The sequence below is a fragment of the Lontra canadensis genome, unplaced genomic scaffold (assembly GCF_010015895.1).
Source record: "Lontra canadensis isolate GAN:19392208 unplaced genomic scaffold, GSC_riverotter_1.0 scaffold28, whole genome shotgun sequence".
NCBI classification, from domain to species: Eukaryota; Metazoa; Chordata; class Mammalia; order Carnivora; family Mustelidae; genus Lontra; species Lontra canadensis.
In genome coordinates, this window is record NW_022631022.1 from 6195907 (window position 1) to 6214190 (window position 18284).

An 18284-nucleotide genomic window follows, 5' to 3' on the forward strand; every position below is an offset into this window, starting at 1 on the left:
AAGGCCCTGGCACTCACAGAAGATTCCCAGTGAAACTAGGCAGAGGATGAAAATGTGGGAGAAACCTACAAACCACCAGAAGCCTGGGCTACTACCCACCTAGAAATAGTTACTTGCAAAGAAACTACGGAAAATAGTAATGAAAATGTTGCAAAAAATGTTAACTTTCCCACCCAGCAGTAAAACCAGCAATAAAGCTAAAATGATTAAATCCTCAAAAAAATAAAACAAAATAAATATATAATTTGATTACATCCTTGTGCTGGCATGAGACAAACAGATAAATGAAACAGATACAATGTCTAGTGCATACACAATGTTCCCATGTAAAAGAAGCTTCATTAAAACTCTACCAGGACATGAAAGAGTTTTCAACAAGTGGTACTGGGCAAATTGATCTGAAAATAAATAAATAAATAAATAAATAAAATCAAACTTATACTATATACTGTAATAAAATTTATATGAATTGAGAGCTGGTTTTTCAAATTAAAAGCACCAAACAGAAAGATTTACACTATTTATCTGAGTCAGACTGAGGAAGTTCTTTTTAACTGAAAACAGTGCAGGTGAGAAATCACAAGGGTATTTTACAACATAAAAAGTAAAAATATTATGAAGTCCGAAGATAGGCAATGAACTTTGAAAATGTATCTGTAGCTTGACAAGAAGTTACCATCTACCAGAGAAATACTGGCTAGAGCTCTTAAAAAATCCAGAAAATGAAATATCCTAATACAAAATGGAATGACAGATTTTTCACAGACGAACACAAATGGCAAGGAAATAAAAAGGGGGGGGGGTTCACCTTCAATAACAACTTTAAAATACACATCCAAACAAAATATTCTCTATCATGTTAGCAGGGATATGAGCACTCATCATTTTGGTGAGAAACATGGTAAAATACACATTCCCTTCCATAGGAGGTACAGGTTTTTCTGGCAGTCAATATGGCAATATTCTTTAAGGATCTTAAATATGGTCACACTTCTTAACTGATACTTTCATTTCCAGGAGTCTGTTGAAAGGAAATAATTAGAAGTAAGCACAAGTATTTTTGAGGACATTCATCGCTGATTTCAGGAGTAAAATACAAAATAATATAAGCTGCATACAAACATGCACGGACACAAACAAGACTGAAAGAAAATCCACCCACACATTAGGGAATTGTACTGTCTTTAAATTCTGGCTTTTGAACTGATCTACAGTTTGCTACAATGTGTATATGCAGTGGACAGTCTCTCAGTCATCTACCAACATGCCAAATGAGAGCAGCTCTGTAGGCGGTATGCTACACCTATCATTGAGGGGTAGGCCTGTACAGAATGTTCTCCAATCTGTTTAAGCCGTTTTTATTACATATTTATCATCTAAACAGGATATGGACCAATGAAATAGGAGCACAAAGGCAAAGTACTGCTGTTTGAATAAAAATTCAGTAAAATGTTTGTTGAACTGCTAAAAAAGACCATTGCTGCCAAAGGAGGTGAGGGCCAGATAATTGTCAGTGAATTGAGAGAATGTTCTTAAAAAACACGAAAGGGATCTCTACTCTTCTTCTCAAACATCTCTTCAAGTCACACTCTATCTTTAAGAAAAAAACCTAACTATACCTCTATAAACACACACACACACACACACACACACACACACACACACGGAATATTACTCAGCCAAAAAAAAGAGATCTTGCCATATGCAACATGGATGGACCTAGAGAATATTATGCTAAGTGAAGTAAGTTATAGAAAGACAAATACTCTATGATCGATTTCACATGTGGAATCTAAAAAAAAAAAAAGCAAGCAAAAAAATCCAACAGACTTAAATACAGAGAACTAACTGATGGTGGCCAGAGGGGAAGTGGGTGGGGGATGGGCAAAACAGATCAAGGGGTTTAGGAGGTAGAAATAATAGGCTGTACCCTTGAAACTAACATTGTAGGTTATATTATACTTCAGTAATAAAACAAAAATAAAAATAAAGAACCCCAAACTGCAAATCACGAACTCCACGGTGTGGGAGAGGCTCATGATGGAAAGAATGCTACAGAACTCTAGTTATACACACATTAGAGAAGTTTCTTAAAGGCATGTATTTAAGTCCAAATTTAAATGTGCATGTTTTAGGTTAAAACATTTTGTGATCCTCACTTTTAACTGACTTCTCCCACACTACTTATAAGTATAATTAAACTAATTCTGAGAAACTAAATTTTAAGTCTGGTCACGTCAAATAAGGGGGTTTCCTTCTCATCCCTTCGCACAATGGAGGAGAAAGTGTTCTTTTGAGCAGCGAGATGGTAAGGTGGTGGGGTGGAGGGAAGGAAAGGGAATAAAGAGAAAACCAGAAAGAGAGGCTATTTTAGAATTCTAAGCAGCAAAATCAAAAGTCTGTGCAGAAAATTTTACAACATTTAGATGCTGCAATAGCTAATTACAAGGTCAATGTGGTAATGCAAATGCTTTTGCCTGGCACAGGGGATTTGATCAAAAGACAGAAATGAAGGGGGAGAAGTCGGAGTGGGAGACAAACCATGAGAGACTATGGACTCAGAGAAACAAATGGAGGGTTATAGAAGGGAGGGGGGGGGATGGGTGAGCCTGGTGATGGGTATTAAGGAAGGCATGGATTTCATGGAGCACTGGGTGTTATACACCAACTATGAATCTTGGAACACTACATCAAAAACTAATGATGGACTGTGTGGTGACTAACGTAACACAATAAAAATAAATAAAAACAGGAAAATATCTTCTTTAAAAAAAAGGTTATTGGTTCAAATGTTCTTAGGCATACTGTTTCAAAAAACTCTAGTAAGGTACTATAAATTCCAAAAGAAAAGAAAACAGCTTATGAACAACTCAGCAAATGTTCTTTTTTAAAAAAAACCTCATTTATATTTTTTTATTCATTCATTCACTCATTCATTCATTTATTTTTGAAAGAGAGAGGAGGAAGAAGGGGAGCGGGAGAGGGAGATTCTCAAGGAGGGCCAGGATATGAACTGAGAAGTCTGAGCCCTGAGCTTTGGCTCTTTACTATTACCTATATCCCCCTACCATCTACACCATCCTAAATACTGGTTATTTCTCTTCCAAAGCTACACAGTTCTCTTCAGTTCTACTTCACACAATGGATTTCAAATCTTCAATAAAGAAATTGGGTAATAAGCCCGAGAATATCATTTTGAGCTCAACAGTCCAAGTGAAGGCTGGCTCCTGGCTCTACCGACATTTCTACATAATATAAAATCATCCCAGCATGACAGAACAGATATTGATAAAATCCACCCAGCAGATACCACCTATTAAGTGCTTCAGTCAGTCCTAAAGAGTGAGAAGATGTTTCAAAGAGCATACTTATTTTTAACCAAGCGTTTTTCTGGTGGAAAGGAGGGGGGAACTGTCTTAGGAGCAGGCAGACTGATTACCCGCTCCATCTCCGGCTGCCGCAGTTGTACAAAACCCAATCCAGTTGCTCCAACTCCTTGCCATAAAGACTCTGGGCTGGAAGATAATACACAACGCACTGCTGACCTGGTTAAGAACTTCTTGGCATTTGGTGCCATCGTTCCCAAGGGTAAAAACAGATGGTAACTGCACACCACATCTTCATTCAGAGAGTCTCAGAGTCCAACAGGGACCGAGGACAGTGCTCGTGTTAAGGAGAAAGCCCAGAAAACAACACTTCTTAGCAGCAGCAGACCATGACATCGACCACATCATACAGAGTATTGATTCTTAATGAAAAAAAGAAGAAAGTTTGGAAAAAATAATCAGCATCCCCCAGCACACTGAGAAAAGGGAAGCAAATTGCTCTACTAGCAAGACTAGGTCAGGCAGAGAGGTGTGGGCGTGAGGGAGGACTGTCCAATGACCAAGCAAAAGATAGCTACTCCTACCAGGTGCATAGGACCATGATAGATTGGAGGGGGTAGGTGGACATGCCGGGGGGGGGGTGGCAAGTTGGATATACACACTAAATATGAGAGCAGATCTCTACCCCAATTAGGAGTTCATCACCAAGTCGGGGAAAGGAGCTACAATCCAAAAACGATTATGACATACCCAGTGCCAGATGACAAGTGAGCCACCACCATCATCTTTGCTAACATTGACTAAAGACAGCCACCATGCCAAGGCCTTTCAAAACACCACTTCATTTAATCCTCCCAAAATTGTGGGAGGCAGAAGTTATTGCTCATTTCCACTTCACAGGTTATTAAATTGATTGGGAGAAGGTCCACGACTTGCTCCTGACCTTCAGCCAGTAAGTGATACAGCTAGAAATCCAAAACAACTTTGTTCAACTCCAAAGCTGATGCATAGGAACCCGGTTACAGATACTCTCCCAAGCCTCTGGACACTCTTTCGAGAATGATCCCTCTGGTTAGCGAGAACCTGGAAGGCTCCCACAGGGAAGAGGGAGACGAGCTTCCAGTGAAACTTAAGGGAAAGAACCGAGAACATTACAAGACAAGGAAAGACTTCAAAGATTGGGCAACAGCTTGATAGGCTGTAGTCCAAAAATATCACCAATGTATACCTGTCACTTCATAGGCCAGGCTTAGGCACAGGAATGACGAGCCCACATGCGGTCCCTACCCTCCAGGGACTCAGTCTCTTGCGGGAGGCAGAGCCCTCCCAGGGTCTTGAGAGAATGTGTCTCTCAGACAGAACTTAGTCCTGAGGCTCTGGCCCTCCTGTCAACCCCCATCATTCACACCTGAGCCTAGAACAGCAGGTGTTTCTCTTAACCAGAGGGCATGGCACTGCCCTAAGTCCATTTATAAAGTCAGTTGTTGGTTCTTGCACTATTCATCAGCTCTAAAATGGTTTTTCCCCAAATCGATGTTACTTGCAAAGTAGAATTATGAGATGAAAAGGAGGCTTCATAAATATTTCAATATCAGCCTATCTTAAATTGGCATATAGAATATAAATGGGATAATAAGATATAATTACATCCATTCCCCTTCTTGCCCCCAGCTTGCCCCTTCCAGAAAAAAATCAGCTTTAAAGTCATTATGTGAGGGGAAAGAGTAAGGTAGGTGCCAGCAAAGAGGTGGAGCAGGGTGGGGGGCGTTTGGTGCCACAGTGGCCCAGAACAGAGAAACACTACAAAGGAGCCCATGGTGTGACACTGGACTTGCAAGTATTGGTGTGAATTCGTGGTTTTCAGGACAGATGGATGAACAGACACATGCAGACATGCAGACACAGAACATAGCTGTGCATGCAAAGACAGGTGCACAGTTAATCCCCATTATTTGCAAATTCTGTATTTGCAAATTCACCTACCTGCTAAAATTCACTTGTAACCCCAACAGCACTCTCCTGGTTATTTGTGGACACAAGGAAAGTGGCCGAAATAGGGTCATCTGGGGGACACATTCCAGTCGAGGTCCAACAAGAGGTCCTTTCAGCTGTCAGCCTAACAGGCGTCCCTTTTGCAGATTATTTAGCGTCACAATTTTTGCAGTTTTGTGGATGATGCAGCTGTTTAAAATGGCCCAAACCTCCTGGAACACTGTCTAGTGTTCCTAAGCCCAGGGAGGCAGCGATGTGCCTCAGAGAGAATATGAACATGTTAGATAAGCTTCATTCAGGCCTAAGTGCTGGTGGCCATTGAGTTCAATGTGAGTGAATCAACAATATATTTTACATGTGGTGTCTTTAAATAGAGACACACATAAGACAAGGTTCTACTGTGACCAGAGGCGGGCAAGCACCTGGCTGTCTATTTTCCCTAAAAGCCATGGCTCTGTGTTCATTAATTCAGTGCTCCCTGAGACACTGTAGAACATAATTACTGTGAATAACAAGAATCCCCATCTTCCCTAGCTCTGACCACTGAGAAGGCCTGGGATATCCTAATATCAAGAAGCACACTTACGGCCTAGATCTTGGCTTCAAATTACCTTTCTCTAATAAAAACTACTAGGGCTCCACTGAGAAAGGATGATATTAAAACTTGAGATAAACATGACACATTTTAGTAAGGCAAGAATTGCCCAAAGAATGATGGAGAGGTGTCAAAAGGACACAGAAACCAGTTTGAAAGGGCTCCCACTGGCCAAATCAAGAATAATTTAAACACCAAAATGATAGTAACAGACATAGCTTAACGAATGCAATGTGAAAACAGAAGTCCACACCAATAAAAATCAATGGATAAATAAAGTGAAAGTCTGAGGAGGAATGAGAAGGTTACTTAGTTAGTTCCAAAGTACCCCCTTAGAATGGGGTGGGGGATGGGGGATGGGGGACCTCTTAGGAGACAAAACCTGGCCAACAGCACCTAAATCATGGGAACATGGGACCATCTCAATCACGAGACACGTCTCCATGGGACGCCATCTGACAGGAGGCAGAAACCATACAGCATCATGGCTGTGATATTCTTGCCAAGGAGGCAAAACATGAATTTAATCATGAGTTAAGACACAACCCAAATGGAGGGATACACTACAAAATAACTGGCCTTCTATCTTCAAAAGGATCTAGGTCTGAAAGTCAAAGCCAGACTCATGGACTGTCCTTACTAATGAAGACAAAAGACACGAGACAAGTAATGGCAACAAATGATTCTGAACATGATTGTCCTGCTATTAAGGATGTGCAAGGGACATCTGGCAAAAGGGAAAGGCGCCTGAGGATTACACTGTAGCAATTTTGATGATTGCACTGTGACTGGGTTCGAGGATGTACTTTTACAGGACAAGTAATTGGAGGTGAGGTGATTGTGCATTAGGTCAGCAACTTATAATTGGATGCTTCGAGGAACCACTCTTTGTGCTGTACTTCCAGCATTTCTATAATGTCAGGATTAAGAGAGTTTTCCAAATATTTTTTTAAAAAGGAAAAAAAAGATGTGCAACAGAGCAAAGTAAGCATGGCAACAATGAAGCACACAGGGGCATTCTTCTTTAACTCTTCATCTACCCCTAAAGCCACATGCCCTCAGCACACGCCCACAAGCCCTGCAGGCTAGCTGCACTGCCACATCCTCTCCCGCTCAGCCACCCTTCCTGCCAGAGTTCTCTGAACTGACAGACCTCTAATTACCCACTATATTCCCCACATGGTTTCCGGAGCACTGCCAAAGGTGTTCAGACATTCCCGCTCTGGTCCTTACCTGTGTGCCCTGCCCTGGGCACCAGGGACCACTCTAGCAGATTCTCTCCATCCATCTGACCCACTCCTGCTCAGGCTCTCTTCCTTGCTGAAACCTCGAGGCCTATGAGTTCTCTCCCAGTCCCTCTTCTATACACCCTTGCCTGGTGGATGTCATCTGCTCTCAGAACTTGCATCCACCAGATCAGCAGATCTGGCCCTGGTGCTTCTTCTCCAAGGCTACATCATATCTTCAAGCCCTTTCGTGAGTGTATCAATTTCATCTTACTCAAAAATAAACCTATCGATTCTCCCCGTGCCACCACCTCTCCCAAACTTGCTCCTTTCCTGTGTGTCTGATCTCAAAAGAACCGACCTCCATCCAACTTCTGAAGCCAGACCAGAGAGAGTCACCCTTGACATGAGCCTCTCCTGTGCTTCCACACTGGAGAGTCACCTAGTCCTGACCACTACCTCCTAAGAATCTCTCAACTCTGTCCTTTTCTCCGGCCACAGAATACCATCATTCCTGCCCAAATTACTCCAACAAGCTTCCCACTGGGCTCTCCACTTCTACTCTTACTGCCCTTGGATACACATTTCACCCTTCACTCCGTGGCCTTCCAAAAGTTATCAGACTAGATCCCACTCAGCTTTAACCATTTAAAGGATTCTGACTCTTCTTAGGAAAAACGCTACACCCCTTACTAGATATTACAAGATCTGCTTTCAACTCTCTTAAACCCTCTGCCCCTACTATTTTCAGTATTTTCCATCTCCGCCTTGCTGGTAACAATGCCCCCAACATCCAGCAGAATGCCTGGCACTTTGTAGATGTTCAATAAATGCTTATTGGACGAGTTGGTTAGGTGGGGGAGAATAGCACAGCCTCATTTTTAACACAAACACCTGTCTTCAAATATGCAGAAGTGTTAAACAGGTCACTCAAGTCTTGGGCAAGGGCTTAACAAAAATGTCAGACAGGGTTTGCACAAAATTATTAGCAGGTCAAGGTCCTTGAGGCTAAAGAGGAGGAAGAAAGACATACTTGCTCACAGCCATTCAAACAGTGGTGTTTGCTGTCATATGTCACAACAGGACACAATTCCACTTTACATGCTGTGTGAGGCCCATTGTCAATGGAGTGCTGATAGTTAGGAAGAGCGGGACAGTGGGTCAGGGAGACACGCATGTACACATGTGTGTGCAGGGCCCAGAGGAAGTCAGGTCAGCTCCACAAAGGGATCAAATAAACCCAAAGGGATGAAGGCCAAAGTATAGGTAAGAATCAAATGAGAAACACTTAACAGAAACTCACTTGGCACACAACGGTGTGCAGGGATATTTTTGCACTTTTCATTATTTCCTATGTTTTCCTAAAACCCCACTAATAGGTGGCCATTCTGGAGGCTTGCTGAAGAACAGAGGCCCAGATGCTCCCGACTACTGCCATCCACTTACATTAGGCCCTCTGGGGAAGCAAAGGAGAGACAGAGCCAAGGAAAAACATGCAAAGACAATGGAATTAAGACCACTTTAGTGGAAAACCATCAATGAAATGGCATCGGTAATCTCATTAAGGAGGAGGGTCCCGCAGATGGGCCACCTTGTCGTCAGCCTTTCGAGTCTCAGAAAGAGCTCTAGATGTCTGAATGACAGATAAAAAGCTACCGTGACTTCTGTGACCCCATGGCGGCTCTGATGTCTATTAAGCACTAAGAAAGATCTTTCTCCTGGAGGAGAGAGAGTCTTATGAGAAATCCAGGGTGCTTGGAGGGTAGGAGAAAGCCCATGGACACAACAAAGAGAAGCAACATCCAAGGGACCCATGGCCAAGGATAAGAAAGTTATATTTTGCAGACACAGAAGTGGACGTGAGGACGTGGAAAACGCATCAGTAGATGAGAAGGCGGCAGAGGGAAATCCAGTCACTGATGGTGGTGTCTCCACACAGAGCTGGAGCCCACCATGGATCACTGGCCATGTTCCAGGCCTGTGCTCAACACTACCATTAACTCCACTCCAAACAGAAGACATAGGGACAAAAAAGCAAATGTCGCTGATATTTATAAATCTCGGTGGTGGTGGAATTCAGACTTGAACCCGGGTCCGCCCAATTTCAGAATCAATGACCATATCTCGTTCCTCACTTGAGCATGACTGATCCTAACCACATAGAAAAGGGAGTACCCAGTTAAACACATGGAAGAATCCAAAAGCGAGGAAGTCAGGCAGCAATACTGCAGTCAACAAAAGCCTAACCACTGAGCTTGCACTTGGCCTAGTGCAACAAGTGCTCAAGTCAGGGATGATCAGGACAATATTTTGACCTACTATCCTTCGTGGAGACAGCACGTTCTCTAGGCCAGGATCCCACCATCATTGAACTTTTTAACTGTTTCGACACAGGTGTTCCTTTCCTAGTATGACATCAATCCCAACCCCCCAAAAGAGCTTTCCAAAATGGCAAATGCTTCCTTACCAAATTCTTTATGTCATCAGTAACACTGTTAATGAATACAAGTTAACCAGTAACACTGGTGTGATACCTCTCATACCTTTTACTATTATCACTATGCGAGTCTATCAAAATGTATCCTGAGTATCCAAGGAAGAGAGATTCTGATATTCTGTCCTTCAGATACCTACCCCCAGTAGCATGGGTATCTGAAGCAGCAGTTTCTGAAAACGAAAACGGAGGCGAACCCAGGAGATTGGCTCACTTGCAGCAGGGAGAGCCTGGACAGCTAAACACGGCATATTGCCCAGACTCCTTTGCTGCTATGGAGTCCAATGCGACAGACTCTTCACCACCAGTGGGAATGGGCTCACAGGCAACTTTGATTTGGAACAGAGTCGTGGAGCAAAAAGGCAGAGTGTAAGGGTATCCCCCAAAAGCAAGGTCTCTTGGCAGAGGAAGCACAGTGCAGAAGCTAGCAGCTCATGGAGTGGGTTTCTAATTCAACAGCTTCCCACAGCAAGAGCCATGGCAGCCTTCCCAATTCTGGTGGGAGAAAATGGTTCTGCGGGTGAGGGGTATCCTAGAGGCTTAACCTAGAGCCGGTTCCTCCTCCATACCTTCCAAGGATTCTGGAAGCATCCATCCCCTGGATTAAATCTACTTCAGCTTTAACTCCCCAGAGTAGATTCTGTGTCTAGTACAGGAAATGTGAGCAATAACAAGAAGCTCATCACTTTTACTAGTTTATTAAATTCATAAAATATTAGGTATAAAATACTTAGCCACAAAGGATAAAGAAACAAACTCAATATATTTTAATTATATTTTGCTATAATATCATTTGGGCTAGGGTAATTCATATAAACCACAGTATCACACAATTTTATAAACCTAAACCTGCACTCTAATTTGCCTCATTCATAAACATGAGCTAACTTGACCTACTTTCTAATATATTCAGCTCCTTCTTGTCTGCATTAATCTGCAGTGACATTTTAAAAGTTGCTCTAATAATTTCCATTATATGAAAATGCATTTTTTCATTTATATCATCTTTGATTTTCCTCCCACAAACAAAATACCATTCTCTCAACAGTTAGCTGCAATGTCGCAGGAAAGGAGAGATACAAGACAGTTGACACAAAAGGCTCGTTGGTGAATGGGCTCAATCTTGGGTTTCTTTGATGGGGTGAGGGTGGGAAGTAGAGGCAGGAATGAGAGATTCTGCCCTGAACCCCCACAATGAGGAAGGGTGAGTTTGGTGCTCTCTTTGTATATACCCAATGAGAGATGAGAGGCTAAAAATTGTACAAAGAAATGCAAATTCTCTATCAAACAATATAATGAGGCCATTGCTTCTCAGTAATTCTCTAATATCAGGTAATTTAAAAAAAAAAAAAGAAGAAGAAGAAGAAATCCACTCCCACAGACACCTTCCAATTATATCCATGTTGAGAGCATCAACAGCTTCCTGAACAGCCTGGGCTCTTTCCCTCTGACTGAGCCCTCTTTAATCCACTCCTGATAATCCTTTTGAGCAGGTCCTCCTTGTGCTCAAGAACTTTCTATGGCTCCCAAATGCTCACAGCAGAGATTGGCAAACTATGGCCAACAAATTAAAAATGATTTTTACCATTTTCAATTGTTGGGGAGAAAATTAAGAAGTCTATTTCCTAATACATGATTACTGCATGAAATCCAAACTTCAGGGCCCATAAATCTAGTTTACTTGGAACACAGCTACACTCATTTATGAATTGTCTGTGGTAGCTTTTTGTATTCCAACAGCAGTCTTCAGTAGTCCAACAGTGACGGTGGCTTTACATATTTACAGTCTGGGTCCCTTGCAGGGAAAAGGTTGCCAACTCCTGCCCTGAAGTGGAAGACTGAAAGCCCTTGGCCTGGCAATGCAGTTCACGGAAACCTACACTCCACCAACCTTCCTAAGCCTGATTTTCTTTTACTTGAAGGCAGAACATCTACTCCGCCCAAAAGCTCTTCTCTGTTTCTCCAAAGCCTAATTTCCCTTTGCCATCCTGAAGCTCAGTTCATCCCAACAGCTTTCAGACATCCTTCTCTTTCTTCATACAAAGAGTCATATTATATATATATATATATATTTTTTTTTTTTAAACTTTTATAAAGTCAGAAAAGACAAATGATTTTCAGAGTGCCTAAGGCTATTCCACACAGCAGTATTCCTAGTAAGTCAAAGACGAAAAACATCATGTCCACCAAGAGGGCAGGATGAGTAAATTAGAACTAACCCACATGATGCTGGGCTATGCAGTGGTGCAAAGGAGTGTGGATGATCTCTGTGCACCACCATGGACAGAAGCCGGGATAGATTAAGTGAAAAAAGGCCAGGTAGATCGAAGTGCATACAGTATACTATACTGGAAAAGAAAGGGATGTGTAGATATGAAAGCGCACACATATTTGCTGGTATCAAAAACTGTTTGTTTGTTTGTTTTTCCCAAATGCTACATATGAGGAAGGAGGAAACAAGATGGTGAGGCAACAGGTGTAAAACCAAACACCTCTGAATATGCCTCATGTTCTAGATGGAAATCAGGACAACATTGCACAAATTTCAATTGAAAAAGGACTCTCTAAAAACCAAAAATAAAATCCAACAATGAACCTAACTATATATACAGTTAGTGACATCATCACATAGATAAGAACTATTCCAAACATCTTGAAGACTAGGGATATGCTGTATGCAGCAGGAAATAAAGCAAATGAAAAACTATGGTATCAGAGAGAACCAGGGTGGACAAAAGAGCATAGATATAAAATCGACAAATACACCTGCATTTTACTTACAAGTATCTGTATGCACTAATAATTGGTTTTGTCCTTATATAACATACACATACACACAAACACACATACACACAGTCATATTCCCTAGTTTGATGCACTGAAAAGATCCAGAAGCAATGATGAATCCAAATGATAATAAACATTCCCAGTTTTCACACCATACCTTTGAAATACTCAAGGGAACCAGGGTTCCTTGAAGAAGTAGTGAGTCTAAGTTTGGAGTAAGAAATGGGCAAGACAACCCTGTGACATGGTATGACACCAGGAAGGATACAAAAAAAGTTCTTGTCAAGAGGACTTGAGAGCCAACTTGAATTAGTTGCTACTGGCCAAACATGGGACACGGTGACTATCAGTAAGAGGATTAATTTGAAATGCATCCATGATATTTACACTGAAAAGAGAAAAAAGCAAAACAAACAAGAAATAAAACTTCAGTGGTCACCCTTAGAGAATGCCACCAAGGAAGTCACTGTTTTGAAAAGATAGGGAAAATATCAAGTGTTTATCCTTTCCTGCCTGAACCTCAAGGTAAATAAGTTATTGACATTAAACTTGTCGTTATGTGAGACTTCTCGTATACAAATAAGGAAGGGATGACAGAACTGGGAATCACTATTTCACAATCACTAATAAATGGAAAGATATAGGCAATGATCAAAGACCAATAATACCACAAAAAGAGAGACCACCAGTGACTATGTATTCAATGAAAAAACGTAGCCTTGACTAAGAAGAAAAAAAATCCAGATCTGAATGTGACCAGAACTCAAGCTTTAACAAATCACAGAAAACACAAGGAACAGAAAAATAAGTTAAATGGCACCAGGGGGAAGAAATCATTAAAATTCACACTATGGGAAATGCTACAGTAGAGTTTCTCAATCTAGGACTATCAAACTTTTAGGCCAGATACTTCTTTGCTGTGAGGGGGCTGCCTTGAGTACTGTAGGATTTAGCAACATCCTCAGCCTCTACCCACTAGATGCCAGGAAGCAGTCCCCTCCCACCGCCCCCAACACTGTGACAACTAAAAATATCTCCCAACACTGTCAAATATCTCGAGATGGGGGAGGGAGATCATTCCATTTGAGATTCTCTGCTCTAAAGGATAAATAACCCAGTTTCTTCAACAAACAAATCATGGTAGGGGGGGGAGTTGATGGGAAGGTCAGGATAGATTAAAAGGGGATTAAAGACGTACCTGTCGATTACCATGTATAAGCCTTATTTGGATTCTGATTCTAAGAAACAAAAAAGCATGTAGGACAACAGAAAATTCAAACATTAATTTGATATTTCATGGTATTAAGGTAATACCGGTAATTTTTATGGTTCTATTGTGATACAGTGTAAGTCGTATATTTTAAGGACAAATACTGAAACACTAATAGAAGAAAAAAAATAAAATAGCAAGGATGTGCTTCAAAATCATGAGTGGGAAGAAAGAAGGCTGCAGACAAAACAATTCTAAGGTTAATCCTTGCTGAACCTGGGCAGTAGACCCAAAGTTGACTATAAAATTCTCTTCACTTTTGAACGTGTTTGAAAGCTTTGATGAGAAAAGGTATGAATAAGCAATCTAGCAGACAGTTCCACTTCTACTCTTCTAAGTGAGCAAGAAGCCCCAGAAAGACCATGGGAGGGGCACAAGGATTTTCAGTAACTGAGGAAACCCAGAGAAGGAAGTTTCTCTTGGGGTCCTATCTGGATGCAGGAAGTCTTCCTTAGTTCACAGCATGGCCCTTAAACACAGAGGCCAACTACTTAGCAGCAAGCTCTTGCAGAGGGAGAAAAGCCCACTCTGCTAGACAGACGAGGAGAGAGAATACCAGCCCCTCCAGTGACATCTTCTCAAGGGACGTTTAGGAGCCATTTTGTCAATAAGGGATTTTTGCTTTCAGCACTGATTTTAAAAATTTACCCTCACTTTTCATACCCTGAAAAAGAGAAAAAATAAGTTTACCCCGAAGAGAGGTGTGAAATTTTACTCACCCCGCCAGGAGCCCAAGTCTCTGGCAACCCCACCTCAGGACTTCATTCTAGGTGAGAAAACATCAACTTCTAGCTTGTTTAACCCACTGTGGTTCATAGTCTGTACTGCGAGAGCTGGCAAAATTTAAACCACTTAACCCAGAAATAAATGCTACCTTCTCTTGGAAACCTCCTCTACCCCCTTAGAAATCTCTCCTTCCTTTGAACTTACTCTCCTTCTGCTCATCTGCCAGATGCCTCTACATCCGTGCAATGTGCAGACATGTTGCATACACAAATAAATAAAATAAAATAAATTAAAATAAATAAATTAATTAATTAAATAAAAATAAAATAAATAAAATCTTTAAAAAAAGGATTTAAAATGTCTGAATAGATTCAGTCCCCTAAATCACCTTTTAAAAAGATTTTTTATTTATTCATTTGAAGGGGGGAGCAAGTGAGAGCATGGGGGGGAAGGCCAGAGGGGGAGGGAGAAGCAGGCTTCCCACTGAGCAAGGAGCCCAATGCGGGGTTCGATCCCAGCATCATGACCTGAGCCGAAGGCAGACGCTTAATAGACTAAGCCCCCCAGGTGCCCCCTGCTCAACCCAAATCACTTTTACACAAGTGTCAAGGGACCTATATGACTGAAGATCAATGATCTTTGTTTCCTGGAACCAAAAATGTCTCAAACAGATTACAACTCTACTCAGTTAGCACCCTATCGTATCCTTACAATCACTGAATACAAAAATTACAAATAGCCAACACAGACTTAGATTGTTCCAAGTTCTTAGTAAGATAACCTTGGACTGCCTATCACTACTGTATTTTAATGCAGGAAATTACTCCCGGTAACCACTGCAACAAGGGAAATGTTGACCCCAGTCTATGCATCAAGACTCGACCTCACTAAGGCCAGCTGTCTCTTTCATAAGTAAACTAGGCACTGCTCTAAAGATCTCCCTTTTTTTAAAAAAAAAGATTTATTTATTTGACAGACAGAGATCACAAGTAGGCAGAGAGAAAGGCAGAGAGAGAGGAGGAAGCAGGTTCCCTGCTGAGCAGAGAGCCCCATGCAGGACTTGATCCCAGGACCCTGAGATCATAACCTGAACTGAAGGCAGAGGCTTTAACCCACTGAGCCACCCAGGCGCCCCAAAGATCTCCCTTTCATTCACTACTTACTTCAGAGCATAAACTCAAGAGGTCAAGATGTTTGCTAAGAAAGCACTATTTGCACTTAGGCAGCCACTGTTAAGGCTGTCACTGTGACTTAACGGAGGGACAAAGAGTAACTCTACCCACTCATTCATGGGCTATTTGCCTAGAAAGCAGATGACCATGTCAAGGGGTCAAAGTACCTTTTCCACCCACTTCCCAGCAGGGTTGAATATGGATGAAGCCCCATTCCTCACTTCAAATTCACAAAGGGAACCCTGAGTAGGTAAGGACAGTCCCATATCCAGTCCCAGAATTCTGTATAATGAGTTCTTGGCCCCAGAGTACACCCACAGCAAGGATGGAGGTGGAACTATGCAGAGCTGAGCTTCCAGAGAGCACCAGCAGTTTCTCAGGAGGGGCTGGTGTACTGAGGAAAGGGTGTAAGATGTTGCACCCGTTTCTCACCTATGAAGCCACACCTATACTCCTAGCCTACCCCAAGCTCTATGAAGTACTTCCCAGCAGAGGCCTGGGAGGAGTCTCTGATCCAGATCTCGGCTTCTTCAAGGAAGAGTGTCAATGCTTCTGCTCCACAGGGCTGGTGTGAGGATTTCAATGGACACCAGGCTTCCAATACCTAGGTGCCTAACCTATCAGGTCCTCAATAAATGATGGCTAACTTTAAACACCAGGTTACTGGCACTTCAAAGACACCAGAGCCTGAAGCTTCAGGCTTTTTCCGACAGTGTTAGCAGGCTTTTCCTGGCCATGAGCACTGGCTGGGAGGCTGGCAGCAGACCCTGACATCAAAAGGTTCTGGTGGAAGGTGGAAGGCAGGCGGGCTGTGGGAGGAAGACCTCCAAACATAAAGCGGGTTTGTAGGAAGGACGGAGAGACTGAGAAGCTAGGCAAACCTGAGGCTGAGCCCAATACGGCTGGTGCTTATGTAAAAGGGAGAATCATTCAAACATGCTCCACGGAGCTGTGGGGACATTGGGCTCAGAGAGGAAGGACTATAAACTCACCACACACTGGGCTGTTCACTCTGTTGTGAACTGCTACGTGGTTCACAACAGAGTGAATGTTTCTTCTTGGAGTTCACATGCAGAATCAAGTCATAGGTAAGCCACGGAAGCCCTCATTAAACAACAGATTAAATTATTACCAGCTCTGAGCACTAGACAATCCAGGGTACAGGGGCACCGGGGTGACTAGGCCTCCGACTCTAGGCTGTTAACTCAGGTCTGATGTCAGGGTGATGGGACTGAGCCCGCCCACCTAAGCCCCGTTGGGCACCCCACTCAGTGGGGGTCTGCTTTTCTGCCGGTCTCTCTCTTTTGCATCCTCTCTTTTAAGAAAATCAAAGGTAGAGCTGCCCCAAATGGAAATGTAGATATGGGGGGTGGGGCGGGGAGTAAACAAGAAACAGCCTACACAGGAGACAGACCGAGAACGAGAACGGAGGAGGCTGCCGAGGTACAGGGAGGAAGTAGCTGTAGGACTGAAAATGTGAATCAGCTGCAGGGAGGAAGGGAGATGGGGATGGTCAGGGTGAGCTCATCAGCAATCACATCAAGACACCATAAACAGCTCTTAAAACTGATAATGTGAGAAATGGTGCTACAAGCATAATATTTATACATGTGGAAGTCACAAAAAGGAAAATGACCTACAGAAAAAAAAAGGTGGTTGCTTCTGAGAAGGAAGACTAAGTGAAGGAAGCAGTGGGGTAAAAAACCTTTGTTGCTTTTCATTCTAAGCGGTTCTGTAGGATTTTCTATTTTTAACCATTTGCATGCATTACTTTGACTTACATACTTTAAATGAAAGATACTCTCTAAGACTAGTGTTTAGATCATAGCAATAGGATTTCTCTCAACCTGTACCACTACAGCTGGCCTCACAGTGCACTTACTTCTATTTTAAAGTCAGGTTTAAACTTCACAAGTAAACTAGCCATTTAATGGTTCTGGAAAGCTGTCCAGTTCTGATTTGCGGCAAAAAGAACAGCTATGATGATCACATTAGGTCTTCAGGATATGGGACTTCACAGCTAAAATACGGCATTTTTAAAGATTTGTGTTCTACAGGAGACTACGGAAACGCAGACACAAATACTCCAGAGCCTGTAAATCCACGAAATCCAACCTACACTGAGAAAAGGCTCAACTCCTGAGCTCTCCACAAGGCTGTCTAACTTTAAAAGAAATTAACTGGTGAGCGTAATTGGCCATAAAGTATAAGGAAAGAGCACATTCTATTATATCCATGTATTCTTAGGCTTAATTATGAAAAACAATCCGGAAACCGTTGTTGTTGTGAAACATTTACGAAGCACAGACAGCAGAGTGAGGAGCCTAGCACATGTCCACGTCCGGGAACCCTGATCAAGAATGTGATGCTAATTAGAAGGATGCTAATTAGGGCTCCCAGCCACTCAGGGAGCCCACAGTGGGGGTGAGCAAGTGGCAGCGCCTACAGCCAACAAGCAGAGGAATCCAAAGAATCCGGCTAATGGAGGATGGCAGGGAGACAAAAGTGCATAAGAGATTACATTTTTAATGAAGAAAAATAAGCGCAAGAACGCACCTCCCCAGCCATCATAGCTTTGAAGGGAATGATCCAGAATGACAAATGACAATGTAGATCCTGCTGTGAATTTTATAGATTCAAGACCCTGCCCAAAACAGCCCTGGGAATTCAAAATTCCCAGAGAGCCAGAAACAATG

At 42.3% G+C, this 18284-nt stretch overlaps 1 protein-coding gene across 4 annotated transcripts in view; it reads right to left on the reverse strand.

Annotated features, from left to right (window-relative positions):
* The window catches only part of TLN2 (talin 2), a 412475-nt gene that overhangs the window by 224518 nt on the left and 169673 nt on the right, over positions 1–18284 (reverse strand). The gene's annotated exons all lie outside the window — the stretch shown is intronic.